This window comes from Bombyx mori, chromosome 5 (genome assembly GCF_030269925.1).
Source record: "Bombyx mori chromosome 5, ASM3026992v2".
Taxonomy (NCBI): domain Eukaryota; kingdom Metazoa; phylum Arthropoda; class Insecta; order Lepidoptera; family Bombycidae; genus Bombyx; species Bombyx mori.
Genome location: NC_085111.1, coordinates 10,787,250 through 10,803,950, shown reverse-complemented (window position 1 = coordinate 10,803,950; position 16,701 = coordinate 10,787,250). Strand labels below are relative to the sequence as shown.

General features: G+C 34.4%; 1 protein-coding gene and 1 long non-coding RNA gene across 3 annotated transcripts in view; both read left to right on the top strand.

Moving 5' to 3' along the window:
* Window positions 1-16,701, top strand: part of LOC101741638 (semaphorin-1A) — a 105,779-nt gene that overhangs the window by 64,163 nt on the left and 24,915 nt on the right. The window lies entirely within an intron of this gene.
* On the top strand, window positions 10,656-15,961 carry LOC101741401 (uncharacterized). Its single transcript, XR_009973222.1, has 4 exons — window positions 10,656-11,343; window positions 13,197-13,329; window positions 14,544-14,640; window positions 15,028-15,961. It is a non-coding gene; the product is annotated as an uncharacterized LOC101741401 (long non-coding RNA).

Here is a 16,701-nt window from a genome sequence, read left to right as displayed (position 1 = left end):
TGTTCAATTCTTATCAATATCTTATTCAATATCTTTACTTCAGCTAATTTTGTAATAAATTTACTAAAACGGATCTTCAGTAAAAACCACACATTAGGCATAAGACTGTCCAAGACTGCCCATCTGTGCTATGCTAATCTATACCATACTAACATTTAAAAATAAACTATTAAAATAAATCAGTTACCTACTAGCATAAGTGCGTTTTAAAAATCTACGGATTTGTAAACATTATGCAAGTCCGTATACTAGGTAATTAATTACTTAGGTAGGTGCATGTGTTTTTCATTTTTAACACAACAATTACAAAAATAGGTTGATCTCACGAACCGGATAGAAAATTGCAAACGTAGTTTTGTCGTAACCGCAAATGGTTTCACGGTCACAATGACTAGGTGAATCACAAAGTAGACAAAAAAAAAGCTAAGGCAAGTTTAAATATTGATTGAGGAACGCTAGTGTTGTCGAGTTAATATCTCAAATAATAAATAAATTCGTCGTTAAGTAACGTAACGGACAAAGACCCCAGCTAGACTGTTCAACGGACGATCCTGCGCAGTGATCCGGACAGAAAGGAAGTCCCGTCAGATACGCTCGACAATCCTCCCCACTTGCATTACATTATACCAGATCAGAGCATATAACTTGAAAGTTATACAGCATACTTAATTTTTTTATTTATTAATGCACAAAACAAATTTCATTCATTACAGTACATATTAGCTAAATCGTACAAATAGTACTTAGATCTAATCTGGATTGCAATCTAAAAAGTATGTGCACTCAGCAAATCCGTATTAATGTTTGGCTATTGAACCTTTGGCTATTGAAAACACAATTGAAATTACAAATATTGATAACTAGCCATTGTTAAATAGGATATCCTTCACACATTTAACAAATCCCCTGAGTCTTGGTTTAAAGATATCAAGGTCACCGTGACATTTAGCCAAATCATTATACTGCCTGACCCTCTTACCATAGGGTTATAGTATGATATTTATTTACCAATTCATTACGATTGACTAAAAACACATAAGTTTTCTTTTGGTCGGCTATCAGTAGCTAATAATCTAATCAATTAAAAATAATTTAATTAAAAATAATGCCGACCAAATTTTGATAGGCCCTAGTAAATATATATTCTCCTAATTATAAATATACATAAAAATTTGGTTTTAAGCAAAAAATCGATGAACGCATCAATCCTGCAGCGGGATCTCGTACTATAATAAGCTTCGCGCGTGGATCGTTTTTATTTAAATGCAGAAAACCTTTCACAGAACCCTTAAACAATATAGTTACTGCTAGTAAATAAAATTGACTTTATCGTCTTCAATACGACTTATTTAAATGTTTTTTCGGCGATCTGAGCATTTTTTGAAATAATGCCTTCTCTTTTTTTTCCCCCACTGTTAGTAAACAGTCGTCGTTAAGTCGTTCGTTAAGTCGTCGTGGCCTAAAGGATAAGACATCCGGTGCATTCGTGTGTAGCGAAGCACCGGTGTTCGAATCCCGCAGGCGGGTACCAATTTTTCTAATGAAATACGTACTCAACAAATGTTCACGATTGACTTCCACGGTGAAAGAATAACATCGTGTAATAAAAATCAAACCCGCAGAATTATAATTTGCGTAATCACTGGTGGTAGGACCTCTTGGGAGTCCGCACGGGTAGGTACCACCACCCCGCCTATTTCCGCCGTGAAGCAGTAATGCGTTTCGGTTGGAAGGGTGGAGTAGCCGTTTTAACTATACTGAGACCTTAGAACTTATATCTCAAGGTGGGTGGCGCATTTACGTTGTAGATGTCTATGGGCTCCAGTAACCACTTAACACCAGGTGGGCTGTGAGCGCGTCCACGCATCTAAGCAATAAATAAATAAATAAAAAAAAAAACAAATCCAGCGCGTTTATTCACAATACGTTTTTTTAGAATTCCTTATCAACTTCTGGAATGAACTTACCACCGTGCTGCGGCCCATAGATTTTCGTGGGTCTGCGTAGGCTACAGGAATCATGTATAATCAAGGATATAATGTATTTTAAATAGTTTTTATTGCCTTTGTAAGTAGATAAGCATGGACCACCTGATGGTGGGACCAGCAGGAAATCTCGTATAAGAGTGTTTACAGCCGGAAAAATCTGACTGTGGACGCAACACAGCGGTTTCAGGTAGTATCACGAACTCTGCTTCCGTGGCGGGAAGAGCGTTGGTAAAAAAGAGATAGAGGGAGCATCTCGAACAATTCTTTAGAGGACTCAACCAAATACGGTTTTTATTGCACGAATCATTTCCTGATACCTACTGTTACATAAATTTTCAATACAAATAAACAAAATTTGTTATATTTAACGATAAAAGTAAATAATGATTGAAGATAGACGTGACAAAATAACGAGCATTTACGTGATTGTGACTGAACACAATGCGTGACAAGTGAATAGAACTGACAAAGATAAATTAATTGCAATACAGGTATCAAATCTGCACTACCAACATTCTTGCACGCTCACACTGTACACCATCAATTAATCTTAACAACTAGGCTCTTAACACAAATACCCGGAATGTGGTAGGTCCCGTATGAACAAGATGCGTTGTTCTGACATTAAGTAATTTTATCAACTAATATATTATTGTAAGACGTATTGTATTGTATGTTAGAAGACTCCTGACGAGACATTACCAGTTAATATTGCGCACATCCTGGTTTCATAGTCAGGTGTTTGTGCTGTTGCTTCAAATGAGGGTATTCAATTTCATGTCTTTGTTTTGTTGAGTATGTACCAGTTCACATTCGTGACTAAGTGGCAAGTTTAGATGGACGTAGATAGTTGATATCTAGATTCACGACTGAATCCTGCTATTTTGGTACCCTTTTTTAGCCGGAAGCACAGAAATTGTCGTGAATCAGACATTTGTGAAATCTAAAAAGGCTAAAAGGAATTTGTCGCAGAGGAATGACGAACACAAAGATTTCTAAATACAAAATTAAAACCCCTACAACTATTAATTTAATTGGATATCAAGAACTAACCAACTAGTAGTAGATGTGATCTCAAACCTTAGAGGAAACCTTAGAGTAAACAGAGAACCCGCTGTTTAACGTGGTGTCTATTTGTTTTTTATATTATGTCAGAAAAGTAGCTAACTTTTCCTAGTTTCAACTTTGTCCCTCTTAGACTTTGCTTCTGATGACAAGGCAAAGTAAAAAAGGTGGGACAACATATACATAATGTATATTTATTATGTTACATTGTTTTACTTGATTTAAAGAACTAAAAGAATTGACAACACATATCTTCCTGAACTATTACAAATAATTGCTTACTCGTAGGTACATGCTTACGGGTCTTCAATAAAAAATACTGATATTATTGACCCAAGCTCCCAATAATAATATTCCGATTTCGATGAGAATTATGTTATGAGTTGCTAACGTAGCTATTTCTTCGTAAGCAATAATGGTTGATCTTAAATAGCTTACTTACTACAAGTTCAAATAAACTATTTAATTAATATTCTGAACAAGCCGGGATACTTAAAAAGTGGTTTAATTGGCACAAAGTGATTTCTTCTTGTTTACGTTCTAAATAAAATATATATTTTTTATTTAATCAAAATGAGTTTTTTGGCCAAATGCGCAATGCTAAATTCATTGAATTGCGTAGACAATTTTTTCGGATATCAGAAGTTTCTGGGTGATGCGAGAATTGTTTGAACCAAAAACATTAAAATACCTTCTGAAATGAAAACCTTCTCTTAAAGTCGGGTGTTCAGACATTTAGCGATCATTATCACAAAGCGTGGCTAATCGAAATCCGCCTCTTTACCTAATTATAAATACCTATTATTAAATATAATTGTTATGGCCGTTATATACCTTCCTTGACAAATAATATTTTAGTTCCGACTGCTTCGTGAAAACAATTTATGAATAACAACCCGGTACATCTGGTGTTAAGCCAATAGACATTACTAAATAAATACCGCTGCTCACCTTGAAACATAAAATTAAAATCTCAATTGATACTATATGTATACACTCACATGATTGCTTCGCGGCAGAAAAGAACAGAATTTTGCTAAACTTTACTCAATAAATACGTGATTTTTTTCGCATTGTCAGAGAATATTGAACACGATCGAAATCAAAAACAACCAGCTATACTTATCAATAATAAGGCATTAGTGAAAATACTAACTTCATAGTTATCGATGTATTTGAGATGCTATCTACTACTGGAAATAAGTAAAAATCTTGTATCCTAATTAAGCCACATCTTAAGATTTTTAAAGTTTAGCAAGCTTTGCCTTCTTCTCAGAGTGAAACTTACTTTAGATTTTTTTTTAAATTATTAGAACTTTCGTAAAACCTCATTTTTAACATAGTTTGCACCTTTCTATCATTATATCTTCTTTCCGCTGACTGTATTAGTATAAAAGAGCACATAACAATGAAATATAATATATATATAATGTATTATTTTATTTATATCAAAATACAGTTTAGTTTAGTAAAACTATAGCACAAATTGAGTTGCTCTTATAAAGAGAGACAACATTTAAAGCTATTGCTTCACCACTTTTTGTATATCTTTTTATATTTTAATATTTCAAAAATGTTTTTATATTTCGAATGTTCCATCTAATGTTCTAATGTTTCAATATTCGAAATTCTATTTATGTCATCTTTATAACACATTAACCTCTTTTAAGGTTAATCGTATAGAGGTTACATATATGTATATAATATATATGAAGACAACTATCCGTTTTAAATAAAATCGAGTGTCAGAAAAACTGTTACAGTAGTAATTAACCAGGCGTTTCATGGTGACGCCCGGGGCGAACATAGCGGCAGCGTATTCAATATTAATGTAGCGAGAAATAATTTAAAGCATTTTCCAGGGCTATCAATCTGGTCTGTTAATGAGATTCGTCCGGCGGGCCGGGCGATTGCGTCGACCAATTTGTGCCACGTTGCACCTCGCTAATGAAATACATAGATGCCTATACAAGAAGCACAGTACTCATACAGTGACCTCACAAGAGTTCCTAATAAACTCTAATCGGTGATCCATGATTGTTTCTTCCATTATGGAGTGACTAAAATTTAGTAGTGACTCGTCGTTATTATCAAAAAAAATCGGTTGTCTGTAAAGTCGGTTTACTGACGAAAGTTTAACGTGACAACGTCATAAGAAAATACTGATGGAATGGTTTCATTTTTCAAAAGAATATTTTAATTTTATATGTTTGACAGAAATTTTCTATGGACAATTGACACCACATTCACTTTTCACTGAACTTCATACTTGACGAAAACATGTAAAATATAAGTAGTATATAAGTAGCAGCTGTCCACGCCGATGCATCGCTCACTCAAGTAGGAGAGAGGCAGATGTCGAACGCTGCCGAACGCGGAGGCCGATTATGCCTCTTTGTCGCTCGTTGCGCACTCTCGCTTGCACTTCAAGCCTTAAATGGAACGCCTCAGAGCCAGGTAACGCCGCATGAGTCATGTTTTTTCGTGCGTGCAGCCGGCTCCATCGAATTATAAGACGTTGTCACGTCAAAAGTTCAATTCAATTTTGTAACAATTAGGTTTATACAAATTTTGTTTATTTTCTTAACTTCGTTCTTGTTCAGGAATGCCGAAAGGAAATCCGATGTGTCAGATCAGTGAGCCCATTCATATGATGCAATCTTCACAGCAATCTCGAACTCTGACCACGCTTTCTCCCGTCTTTCCACAAAAAACGCCGTTAGGTTAGGTAAGACAGCTTTCCAAGAATAAATTTAAATTGACATAAATTAACTATTGATAAACTTTAAGATAAACAACGGAACTATAATATATACTAAAGTATTATTTATATTTCGTCACGCTTCTCATCTAATAAAATATTAGCCGGCGTTGTTAAAATAGGGGACCATTGTATTGACCAAGGTTGACAAATACTCCTGCAAATACAAGTAACAAATAATTCAAACTTGTAAAGAAACGAACGAGTCATTTACAAACAATAGCATATGAAAACAATTCATATTAACAACTCGTGTTGAACGTAACTTTCTCTATCGTGTCCTTACGCAACACAGATTACATTATTATTAAATTATACATATCAATATTCACTGGAAAGTGGTACAAAGTACTCTTACAATTATTTTATGAATATAATAATTATAAAAGTTTAATTCCGTTTACATTGTATAATTAATACATAATATTCAAGTAATGTAATTGTAGTATTCACTGAAATTAATGAATTTTTAAATATTAGCGAAATAAAAACGTCTACGATCGCAGTTCGTTCATGAGATTGCTCAGATATAAGTTTCAATCTGTACGCTTCCTGCCATTCCGACATCTCAATTGCTGCTCTTTTGTAATCAACAATTTGTGTCAGCATCGGCACTCTGCGAGCAGCTACCGTCGTCGTTTCATTCATTCAATAAAAACGTCAACGAATTCCAGACTATTTTAGCTGCTTCGTTATGATTATATCACTCCCTCCTCTTATTGTAAAACGCATGTGTGCAGGGTACTAATGTCTCCTCGAGAAAAATATGTACGCTCGTAAATCTCACGATCAAGTACGCATATCAACGAAATGAGCCGAAAAAATATGACGGGACTCAATTTATATTTGCACTCAAAATTCTTTGCGGGTTCAGATTTACTCTGTGACAAATTATTTACGTTCTCTTAGGTTTATTGTGTTTTCGTGAACAATAAACATGTAATTTAGGACTTGATTACTTAATTTTTTTTGTTGCATTGTCCCATAAAGAAACCTAAATTTCTAAAAAGGTAAATTTCTAAAAAATAGTTTTTGAGTATATTTTAAATTACTATATATTGCAAGTAGGTACATCAGCGTTAATGGTTTTGATAATGTTATAGTCGCAACGGTTATAATTAAATTTCGCAAAATAAAATTGGCGTTGCAACACATTGTAGAACAACACAACCACACTATTGCTCAGCTTGCAAATTGAGCAACACTTTACCTACTTACGTTAGATGAAAACTAACATTAATATTAAAATACATTCAATCTGGTAATGGTGGTTGTTCTTTTGTCTTTTACAATAACGATATTATGCACAATCCAAACAACACGCAAACGTCGTTCAACATCGTCTGCTTATTCTATTGTGAGTATTTGAGAGACTGGAGCTAATCGGCTTTCCGCTTTACAGCCAACATTAAAATTGCATTAAATTTCATTTAACGCTAGATGTTGCATGGCTTGTTTAGTTACGTCTTATGCAATGGGAAAATATGCCCCGAATACACGATAATATTTAGACGGTGTGATGTTAATTGTGATCTTCATTTTATTTGTAGGACCACTGATCCACTCGAATATGTTGCATTGTCGTACGTATTACTGCCGTAAAACAATCACGCGTTAGAATTTTAAATTTATAACAGCGATTAACTAGCAAATTGCAAATGAACTTTAATCTTCGAGATAGAAGGTAGGATTCGCGTTGAGATGAGTACGGATTCCGATAGGTACCACTTAGCTTTAGATTAATTAAGAGAGTTCGGATCGTACTAATAATAAATAGTAAAAGAAAGAATTTAATTAAAAGGATCGGTGAACTACATACTTTTTATTGGTGGTAGGACCTCATGTGAGTCCGCACGGGTAGGTACCACCACCCCGCCTATTTCTGCCGTGAAGCAGTAATGCGTTTCGGCTTGAAGGGTGGAGCAGCCGTTGTAACTATACTGAGACCTTAGAACTTATATCTCAAGGTGGGTGGCGCATTTACGTTGTAAATGTCTATGGGCTCCAGTAACCACTTATCACCAGGTGGGCTGTGAGCTCGTCTAAGCAATAAAAAAAGTACGTAACAAACATTTCAGCCAAATTCATCAATAAAAAAATGATGCGTAGCTAACTTTGGTTTTATTTATGTGAATGTATGGAACCGGTCGGCACTTCCGATACTGGCAACTAAACCGAGTCATAAGATGACTCCGTTTGCCTCGTAAATCCCTTGAATGACGAACAGACTTCCAATTTAACATTCTACGAATACTTATTGCCGTAAATATTGAAACATTACAAAGATTTCCTGCCTGTAAATTATAGATTACATCTTTAAGTGACCAACATTAAAGCACAATTTACTTTAGTAACACAAATTGCACCTACTTAAGGCGCTGACTCTTCAAAAATAAACAAACGTATTTTAGATTGCACAGATGATTGACCACATAACGTTCTTAAATGCAAAACTAGCGTATATAGAAAAGAAATAGATAAATCATAAAAACTACTTTTTCTGTGCAAGCTATTAAGAATATTGCAAAATTGCTCCAAAGTCATAGAAAAAAAAAAGATAATAGTAAAGTATTTTTATCAATTGCAATAGAGTCTATTCAAATAGAAACTATTCTAGATTTGAACCAGTTCATTTTTATATAAAATTAAATTTATTTGTAGATTTCGCTTAATATATTTCATACAAAGCCTCATAAGGAATACGCGTAACGCCTTAGTCTAAACAAGAAATTAAATATGATATGTAATTTTGAACTTTACGTTAATGGCCGGTGAAAGGATACAAAACTCATTTGAAATCGTGATCAAGTATTTCACTTCACTTTAGTCTGATAGATGAGTCGTCTATTATCAAAGGTGGCAATCTGTGCATTTGGACAAAAAAAAAATATTGATATGTCAATACAGATTGATTTGAATATAATCGTCTCCTTCAAAGAATACGGTTCAAAACCTGCATTAAATAAAGGTTAATAGTTAACCTGTTATTTATCTAAGATGTCGTTCCGAAGAGTTTTGTGACTGCCAATGGAATACAAAGTCAATAATTCGTTTTTCTGATTTACCAATAATATAATTGTCCAAAAGTCAGATTGCCGGCTTTGATAATAGTCGACTCAGATCTAAAATAGCTCTATAGAATAGTGTGGTTAGTCCGAGTTTTTTAACGTTCTCGATAGCGTAAAAGTTAACTGAAATTTGTATGGAGTTGCAACGTTTGCCGCTAGGGGCGCTGTTCCAACTGCATACAAATTTGAGTTTACTTTTACGCTATCGATAACGTTAAAAATCTCGCACTAAGCACACTGAACAATTACAGTATACTAAAATTTACTTAAATTTCACCATTTAAGAATCGAAATAAGTGAGCTCAATGTACGCATACGAGATTCCAAAATTCATTGACGTCATAATATGCTATTTTTAAAATTCACTTCGGTACTGGTAAAGCTTTCATAAAACACATTTTAATAACACCAATACTCACTCACTCTTCGACAACGGATACAGACGATTGTAGACTATTTCGGTCCCGGGAAATACAAAATGGCGAATACCCAACAATCCGCGCAGACGCCCACAATCATTTACGTTCGTTCATAAGGAAATGGCACGAACCGCTACTCCATATTACTTGGGTAGTTTTGTTAGTCTTCTTAAAATTAATTTTCATCTAGTTGCCGTTATGCACAAAATTACAGACTTAAGTAATATTATATTTCTACAATCATGAATCTTCAAGGGGAATAACTAATAATAATTAAAAAATATCACCATGCGGTTTACACTCAACTTGTATTTCTAAATTTACAAACAGTGAGCAACTTCAATGCTTACATCAAAACTCAATGAGTAATTTTAAATTATAATATAAACTGTTTTAAATTTACCTTCTAAGTACACTAGCACTCAAGCTAAAAATATTGTAAAAGGTCAATTGATAGATTTGAATATGAAGAACATGAGCACAAGGAGATATTATTAAAAGGTATAGAAAAGTTTAAAAAAGAAACTTTTTAAAGTCACAATAATGAAGTGCAACTGTTGATTAAAAAAAAACACGAATAAACCATATTTAGCTCTAGTAGGCCACGGCGCCGACTAAGTTGAATAAAATATCTCACAGCATTATTTAAGTCTGTTTGGGCTTCATTCATTAAATAATCGCCGTGTGAATTCTCCGAACTCGTGTATGCAAATAAGTAATACGTGTATATTCTTTTGTTGAAAGAGATTTTAGACTCGAGGCTAAACAAACAAGTTTCAAGTTATTGTTCCAAGAAACATTCGAAATGACAAACAACCAATCAAAACAATTATTATAAATCGTGAGATGAATATTCATTTATAATTCACTGTCGTAAAGTTTTGCCTTTATTACCTATAAAAGTAAAGAAAATATTCGAGTGATTTATACATCAATTTTGGTTTTGAGGTTTTCATATCGTTAATTTTGTGACGGCCTTCAACAGAATATAAGAAAGCATTCGTCGAAACGACACTTGAAATATTTAAAACTAGTATTGATACGTATAGGTATAAATATAAAAAAACTTCCATCGCAACAATCGACAAGCATACCGTGCTATGCGATTTATATTTCCAAGAAATTAATTACCCTCCCGGACTCTTAGATTTTCAATTTCTACAAACATTTTACACATCCTTGATTTAAATAAGAAAAAAATCAGTTAACGGTTAATTATATTTTTTTTTATAAAAGCCAGCAATTGTATAATATGTATACCTACTCGTATACTTCACAGACATCAACAGGGTTCACTTCAATTAGACATTTCTCGACCATGCGTAACATACGTAAAGTCATTTAACTTTCAAACAATCGTCACATAGTATTCTCTAGATTAAAATGGCGTTATTTTATAAATTAATTAATTTAACATACATCGGTCAGAGGCGATTTTCTTTTCGTGTTACTAGTGCCGGAAATTAACTTACACGAGACGAAAAGAAGTACATCCAAGCCTCGAATTATTAACAAGAAACTTGACTTCGACTGTAAATCGAACCCTGATTCCGTAGATCAATAGCCAGTATCGCACTAACTGAACTACCAAGCTAATCAAAACTCTTAAACTTTTAGCCCAATCTTTTTAAGTCCTACCAATCAAATTAAATCTTGTATGAAATTTCCGTATTCTATTTGATTCTCCGACATCGAATTTGTGCATCACGGCGACCACAATAATTCACTTTACAATAGTTGTGACTTAAGATAACAGATTACCTTAAAATAAGTCGTTTGATTAGATTCCGTAAGAACTACGTTCATAATAGACTGGACACTGTGGGCGAAGGCCTGACAAGGAAAATTATGGACATATCGTTTCGAACCAAGATATCTAACACTGTCGCAAAAGTTATAGAAACAGTGTTTGGAGACGAACAGTAAAGGCACGAGTAGAACATAAAATATCCTTAAGAAGACATGTCAGATAAGCCCATTCGGAAAAACTAAGATATTATTCGTATGCGATTAGGACCACAGGAGAATCTACATGAGCGATGGTAAGTAATTTATGTTAAACAGCTGTAGTTCCACAGGAGCAATATTTTAGGAACCTATTACAATATCCAATTTCTTAAACTGTACGTCTTGATGAAATGCTATCTATATTATCTAGAAAAATGAAATCGCTAGCACTGTACGACGTACTGAGAGTACAGAAGCTAAATCACTTACTCGCAATCCTTTGACTGTTGTTTTTTTTTGTACACCAAGTATTGTCTATAAATTATGTAAAGTATTTTTTATCACGTTAAAATAAAGGTCAAGAAAACGTTGTAAGTAACTTTGTTAATGTACTAGTTGTAATAATTGATAATAAAATATCATAACAAGTTTGACAGCATTATAAACTCGAAATTCTCGATAAAAATTAACTTTGTAATGTCCTATTAATTTTCCGTCTTTAATAATGGCCGATTGAAATATGAGAATGTTGCTTCAGAACACATTAGTGATTACGCACACTTATTTACCGTCGCTATCAACAGCGCAGTGCTAATTATGTATAGGTACTTTTAAGCGTACGCGCTTTTAAGTGTACCACGGTACACCTGTCTATCTTGTAATAATAATACACCTTTCTACTTGTTCTCTATTATTATTATTATATCTAAGTTGAACTCATCGTGGCTTAACGAATACCGAACACCCAATATACGCATATCAAGCTATGTAAATCCTGCAAACAGGTACCAAATTTTCTAGTAAAATGGGTACATTAGAGGAATAACATCGTGTAATAAAAATTAAAACTAGCAAAGATTAATTTTATTTTTGCGAAATTACTGGTGCGTACCACAAGCCTGCCAATTTGATACTGTAATACGATTTAGTTGGAAGAGTGGGTCAGCCGTTATACTTTGCAGTTGAGATAGACCTCATGATTCAAAGTCGCTGGCGGCATTCACATTATATGCTCTATCACCTTAGCTAACTCATAAAAAACGTATTTGAAAAATTTTAATGATGTTAATTTAATGATGATGTGATACTCACGAAAACCTCATAACTCAAACTCACCCAGAAGTCATTGTTGAGAACGCGTTAGTACGCACGTATTAATTTATATAAAAATATATAATAGATTCGGTATATTATATGTAGTTTAATCACATTACCCAGTACGAGTTCATCAGGTTTCTTACGGGTCATAAACATTTCAAATAAAAGCACTAATTAATGTGGAACAACAAAATAATAACTGATCGGTACAAGTTCCGCACACTTAGCTGTTCTGCAAAATAAATAATCAACTTTCTATTTCTTGTTGTACAATCATTTTGCGTGTGAAATGAAACAAACAATTTCCTGCATTCGTTAACCAAAGTAGTTCGTTTAGACACATTATCAATTAAACTACGGTCTGTTTCTGCTTTACATGCAACCAAGTGATTGAGAAATATATTTAGATGTCAACGTAATTGCAAATTATTGTTTACCAAAAATAAATCTGCAACTTTGTATGAAATACTTCTTCATATAGATAATAAATAAATGCATACGTTTAGTGATCCTTTGTGCTCACGATACATCTTATCACATCCGTACCGATAACACTATTTTACCTTCGTTGTTCGTTTACTGAAGATTAAACGAAACTAAAGACAAATAATGAGAGTTGTAGATTTAAAAAAAAAACTGAGATGTCTAGAAAGACCCTAAATTTAAAGCTATATGGCAACTGAGCTTTTAAAAAAAAAATGTTAGTACAGTTATTGACAAAACGGACGTGGTAGGTACACTTTTCCATTATTCGTACCTTTGATTATATACACGTCGTATATAATCAAAGATTCGTACTTTGTAGTATCTATTTTTTAGCATCTGTATTAATGTCATGTATCTTCGTTAGATCTGTGTCCTCGACCGAACCTCCGGACGTCCGGTGTCCGCCGTTAAACGAGCACAAAACATCGCAAAATGTGACAAAAAGGGCCTAAACGGGAACAGGATGTGAAACGTTACAACAGAATATTATGACAACGGTTACTATTTTTGTTAACAAACCGTGTATAAATGAAGCGATCATTGCTAGTACTTACCTATACTGAAAATAGTATTTCCGTATTTATTTATTTTTATTACTCAGATGGATGGACGAGCTCACAGCCCACCTGGTGTTATGTGGTTACTGGAGCCCATAGACATCTACAACGTAAATGCGCCACCCTCCTCGAGATATAAGTTCTAAGGTCTCAAGTACAGTTACAACGGCTGTCCCACCCTTCAAACCGAAACGCATTACTGCTTCACGGCAGAAAATAGGCAAGGTCGTGGTACCTACCTAGAGGTCTTTTGTAGTGTCAATTAAGTTTCTGACCCTCTTTATATGAATATCTTCTCACCTGCTGTGTCCTCGCGGAACGACGTACCGACAGTCGTCGGAACTACGACCACTGGGCCACTCGGTCGGTGGGCTATCTGAAGTCCGTCTAGACCGCGCGATTATCTCCGTGATAGCCACCTAGGTCCGAGCCAGTGTGTATCGCGGAATAAGGTCATTCGTAACCCAAACGCTCTATCACTATTTCTATGCACTGGTATATCAAGGCAAAACGTAGCTATAACATGAACAATGTAGACCACGTTGAAATTCTAATTCGTAATTAGTAGTTTTAAACAAATATTAATTTATTAATTATTTCAACTGTTTCAACAATAACTTGTTTAACTCATTTCATGCAATGAAAACGACAAAAAGTGCAACTACATATATTACTATGTATGACGATAAGGCTCAAAACAACTTTTCAAACTTATTATGGCGAATGTTACTATAATTCTTCTTTGGTGCAAAGAGAGAAGACACTGTTTGATGTGCCAACACAGCGGAGCGGCTAGGCCCGGCGAAGTGTTTATTTGTGTGTGTGTTTTCAATCAACTGACATCATGTGACCGTTTTGAATTCTTCTATTAAGTCGGCCACACCATCGCGCTTACAGCGTTTCTTCAGACTTCCGAAAGCAATCCCAAGTTGTTGGGATTTTTACAATAATTTGATGTCATATAGCACCATATGGGCCGTGAGCTCGTCCATCCTTCTAAGCAAAAAAAAATCTGGTGGCCAGTCTTACATTTTACCATGACTTATATTTCGGTACCTAACTACCTTAAGAAAAATACAAGTCAAGAGCTGTCAAAAGAATAGTTTGTTCATAATTTTCAAGTAATCTATAACCCGAATCTATTATTCTTATAGAACAAAATTTAGTTTTCGGATAAATATACCATTTGACACCCTATACCTATATAATGAAAATAAGAAACGCAACATTAAACCCTCAAAGTAATTACAAGTAAGTACATATTACGCAATTTTATTACTTAATATTTCCAGAGTATGGTATATTCATTTTTTTAGTATATTCATTTCTATAGGAGACAACAATACCTACACTAATTGAATTATAGACGCTAAGAGTTCCAGGTTAACTACACCGGCCGACATCATTTTCCTTGTTTAAGTTCTGATTATTTTTTTCCACTAATTTGGTAGTGCTGATCACGAAATTATACCTCATTTTATCGTATCACATCAGGTTTTTATTAGGATCATCAGGATCTTATTGAAAAGTTAGGAGCAAAATATAATTCTGGAGATTGGAGACTTCTTATAGATTCTTCGAATCGGAGTCTAAAAGGTGTTCTTTTACGCAACACTAAACAGTATGCTTCTGTTCCAGTCGCTCATTCTGTTTATTTGAAAGAGACTTATGAAAATTTAGAAACATTGTTAGATAAAATTGGATATGAAAAACACGGTTGGCAGCTTTGTGGAGATCTAAAAATTATAACCATGATATTAGGCCAGCAGTCAGGATATACAAAATTTCCATGCTTCTTGTGCGAGTGGGACAGTAGAGCACGAGACAAGCATTACGTACAAAAACAATGGAATCCTCGTAAAAATCTCAACGTAGGAACAAAAAACGTTATACGAAAAAAAAATATTAGTCCTGAAAAAATTTTACTACCTCCGCTTCATATCAAACTCGGTATGATGAAACAGTTCGTTAAAGCATTGGATAAAAACAATGCTAGTTTTGAATACCTGTGTAAAAAAATTCCAAGATTATCTGATGCAAAAATTAAAGAAGGAGTGTTCGATGGAACGCAAATCAGATCTTTGATGGCTGATGAAAAATTTGATGCCACAATGAATAACACTGAATCAGATGCTTGGCTGGCGTTCAAAGATGTTGTCAACAATTTTCTAGGAAATAATAAACATCCCGACTATAAAAATAAGGTTGCAAACTTATTGGATAAGTATCAAAAATTAGGGTGTAATATGAGCATAAAACTCCACTTTCTAGATGCACATGTGGACTTTTTTCCTGATAATCTTGGTGATTACAGTGAAGAGCAGGGAGAAAGGTTTCATCAGGACATAAAAACTATGGAGACAAGGTACCAAGGTCGATGGAATGTGAATATGATGGCTGATTACTGCTGGTCACTGACACGTGATATTACTGAAGATACTCACAAAAAAACTACACCCAGACGTAATTTTGTCGCGAAACGTAAAAGATGTCACTCTAAATAGTCCTCTAGCATTGTTTAGACTCAATGTTTTCTTTGTAAATGTTCAAATATATGTTTTTGTAATACGATTATTGATTTTTTCTTTAAATTTTGAAAAAAAATGCATTTTCCTTCTTTTAAAAAAATCTGATGTGATAGGGCAAAGATGTAGGTGTTTTTGTGTTTAAAATAGTATAAATTGGTGATATTTGTGGCTCAAATACAAACAACTTTCAAAAAATTTTCATTTGTCGGCCGGTGCTATTTACAATACTCAATATGTCTCTATTACAAGTTTTTTTTTTATTGCCCTTGTAGGCAGACGAGCATACGGCCCACCTGATGGTGAGTGGTTACCGTCGCCCATGGACTTCAGCAATGCCAGGGGCAGAGCCAAGCCGCTGCCTACCGCTTAATACTCTCCACAAGCCTCGTTTGAAGAAGGACATGTCATAGCGCTCGGGAAACACCGTAGAGGGGAGCTCATTGCATAGCCGGATGGTACGTGGCAAAAAAGACCTCTGGAAACGCACTGTGGATGACCGCAGTGGCTCCAGGTAGTATGGATGAACTCTACTCTACCTATGTATTTAAGGTATCAACACAAAATTCTGGTTATTGCGCACTCAAATACGGCCAAGGGAAAATCTGAGAACTTAGTTAAATGTTTTGGAACGAAGTTCCTTATGGGACGATGCGGAGGGGTACCCTAACCGGGAAAAAACGTCCGTAACGTAAGATTTTTATTATTTATGTATAGTCTTAGTATGATGGCTATACCGTGTCTAATGTATAGTCTACGTGATGACGGTTAATATTATTATTCATAT